Below are 3,513 nucleotides of genomic sequence, written 5' to 3' on the forward strand. Positions count from 1 at the left end.
ACCTGAGAAGACAAAAACTTTACTGAGTTCAGTGATTGAGAGAAAGCATTTCCTGGGGGAGCAAGAGATCATGAAAAAGAGACTAATGATAGTTAAACACAAGATTGTATTCTGAAACTATGCCTCTTGTGTGTTTACCTCAAGAGTTCAAAATAGCATTATTATTTTTATACATTTTTATTGCAGTGTGGTTGACATATAGTATTATAGGTTTCAGGTGTACAATATAGTGATTCACAGATTATATTCCATTTTTAGTTATAAAATATTGTCTATATTTCCTGTGCTATACAATATATCATTGTGGCCTATTTATTTTATACACAGTAGTTTACAAGTATATTTTATTACATCAAAATTAGTTATCTAGGTATTCATGACTACAATGTAGTTTGGGAGGTGTACACTTTAGCTTCCCATTTAGTGCTTAATAATAAATAATGAAAGATGTCATTGACAAAATTTGGGAATAAGTGATATTTCTTTAGGAAGATCTATAGAATATCTAGGACTAAGAATTAATCTTATCTTTGATTTCCTTGGTGGCTCAGATGGTAAAGCGTCTGCCTATAATGCAGGAGACCCAAGTTCGATCCCTGGGTTGGGAAGATCCTCTGGAGAAGGAAATGGCAACCCACTCCAGTATTCTTGCCTGGAAAATCTCATGGATGGAGGAGCGTAGTAGGCTACAGTCCATGGGGTTGCAAAGATTTGGACACAGCTGAGCGAATTCACTTTCACTTTTTCTTTTGTTAATAACAGGATTAATTCCCATAAGGAAAGAAGAAAAAAAAAAGAAAAAGGATTATGACTAAGAGATATCGTAATAGTTAAAAATATGCAGAGATGAAATGTTAACCTCACAACAATCAATAAAATACAAATTAAAAGTCTGAGATACTGTCAAACTGGTACTGTTGCTCACATGACCTCTTTATGGTCTCTTTACCTTTATCTTGTCCTAATCATTCACTTCCCCCTTTATGTTCATATTATTTGTATTTCCTCCTCACTTGAAGTGAGACTTAGGTGTGCCATTCCAGAACCCTTGAGAACACAAAAGCACTGTGCCCCGGTTCTGCACTGTACTCCTTAAAGGTAACTATGAGAAATTCTGACTAATTTTCTGTGACAAATTCTAATTGAGGGTTGCGTGCAACAGAGATCACATTTACAAATTTACACATCCATTCAAGTCTTCACTACAGTATATTTTATGCTTTTCATGAACTCATAAGCGTTGGCAGAAAAAACCAAGCAGGTATCTGTCCTTCTGTCCTAAATTCAGTTCAGTTGAGTTCAGTCGCTCAGTCGTGTCCGACTCTTTGCTACCCCATGAATCGCGCACGCGATCACCATCCTGTCCATCACCATCTCCCAGAGTTCACCCAAACTCATGTCCATCGAGTTGGTGATGCCATCCAGCCATCTCATCCTCTGTCGTACCCTTCTCCTCCTGCCCCCAATACCTCCCAGCATCAGAATCTTTTCCAATGAGTCAACTCTTCGCATAGGGTGGCCAAAGTACTGGAGTTCCAGCTTTAGCATCAGTCCTTCCAAAGAATACCCAGGGTTGATCTCCTTCAGAATGGACTGGTTGGATCTCCTTGCAGTCCAAGGGACTCTCAAGAGTCTTCTCCAACACCACAGTTCAAATGCATCAATTCTTCGGCGCTCAGCTTTTTTCACAGTCCAGCTCTCACATCCATACATGACCACTGGAAAAACCATAGCCTTGACTAGACAGACCTTTGTTGGCAAAGTAATGTCTCTGCTTTTCAATATGGTATCTCGTTTGGTCATAACTTTCCTTCCAAGGAGTAAGCGTTTTTTAATTTCCTGGCTGCAGTCACCATCTGCAGTGATTTTGGAGCCCCCAAAATAAAGTCTGACACTGTTTCCACTGTTTCCCCATCTATTTGCCATGAAGTGATGGGACCGGATGCCATGATCTTCGTTTTCTGAATGTTGAGCTTTAAGCCAACTTTTTCGCTCACCTCTTTCGCTTTCATCAAGAGGCTTTTTAGTTCCTCTTCACTTTCTGCCATAAGGGTGGTGTCATCTGCATATCTGAGATTATTGATATTTCTCCCGGCAATCTTGATTCCAGCTTGTGCTTCTGTCCTAAATTAGATAGTCACTAATAGCTTGGTACACTGGTTATAAAATTTTAACTTAATCTCATATTTAAATGTGTCACTCTGAAGGAATTTTACTCTCTTCTTCTCTCTCCCAAAGCCCAGCAGTACTACCTTTGTCTTCTGGGATATGGATATTGTGACCCTTCCCTACGTTCTTTCTGGTGCTGAGAGAACTCATTCCAGTCCCATTGATCTTGGAACACTCTCTTTGATCAAATCACAGAATCTTTGTCTCTGAAACAAACAAGTGAATAAATAATTAAACCTCTAAAGCTAGCTTCCTGGAATTTTACCTCTTAATAGTTTTCTATGTCCTGACATATGTATTCTTTATGTGAAAGACATTGTAAAGGCACAGTACTGGTGCCATGTATAAAATTTCTCTACTTTCAAATTTTAGCAATTTAATAAATGGAAGTTGACTCTCAAGAGATAATGAGACTGGTTTTTATGGAATGAATTTTTATACCTTGAGCAGCATGTCCTACAGCAAATCCATAGAATATCCTGTGAAATGATTTATGAAAACACAAAGGTTTTATGGTCTAATACATGGACAATAATAAATATAAACTATTTCTCATCTTATAGATTCAGTAAATATAAACACAATAGTTTCTCTCATTAGTTCTCTCATATGTTCTATTGAAGAAATCTACTTGGCAGTCATTCCCAGATTTATTTGAAAGATCGCTTAGTGCATTGGTTATGAGCTCAAAGAGCATATTCTGACTCTGCCATTTGCCACCTGTGTGGACCAATAATTGGACCAATTATTTGATCTGTTTGTTTATCAGTTTCATCATCTACAGCGTGGTGTTAATAATAATAATAACTGCTTCATAAGTTTCTTGTGAAGATTGAATCAGTTAATATACGTCAAGTGCTTTGAATCGTTTTGATATAAGTGCTCTCAAAAGATCTATTTTTATAATTTAACTTTGGTATCCATTAAAAAAAAATAGCACATACTAGTAGCTTGTTACTAACAACCTACTTATCATTCACTGACTAATTCACAAATACTGGTCATGTGTGGATTTTTGTCTTAATTGGGGTTGCTCTAACAAAATACTGCAGACTGAATGGCTTAAACGAAAACATTTATTTCTCAAAGTTATGAATCATGGGACTGGCAGATCCCATGTCGGTGAGGGCCCACTTACTGGCTTGTAGATGGCTATATTCTTGTATTTTTACATGGTGCAGAGCAAAGAGTGATGAAGCAAGATTCCAGTTCTCTTTTTATAAGGGCACTAACTGCATTCTTGAGGACTCGACTCTCATGAATTAAATACTCCTCAAAGGTGTATCTCAACATCATCACATTGAGTGTTAGAATTTTAACATAGAACTTTAGGGGAAACACAAA

The 3,513-nt window shown here is 37.3% G+C and overlaps 1 non-coding gene across 1 annotated transcript; it reads left to right on the top strand.

Annotated features, from left to right (window-relative positions):
- Positions 1 to 536: 536 nt before the first annotated feature.
- Positions 537 to 608, top strand: TRNAY-AUA (transfer RNA tyrosine (anticodon AUA)). Its single transcript has one exon. It is a non-coding gene; the product is annotated as a tRNA-Tyr (tRNA).
- The last annotated feature ends 2,905 nt before the right edge of the window (positions 609 to 3,513 follow it).

Source organism: Ovis canadensis, chromosome 8 (assembly GCF_042477335.2).
Source record: "Ovis canadensis isolate MfBH-ARS-UI-01 breed Bighorn chromosome 8, ARS-UI_OviCan_v2, whole genome shotgun sequence".
Classification (NCBI taxonomy): Eukaryota; Metazoa; Chordata; class Mammalia; order Artiodactyla; family Bovidae; genus Ovis; species Ovis canadensis.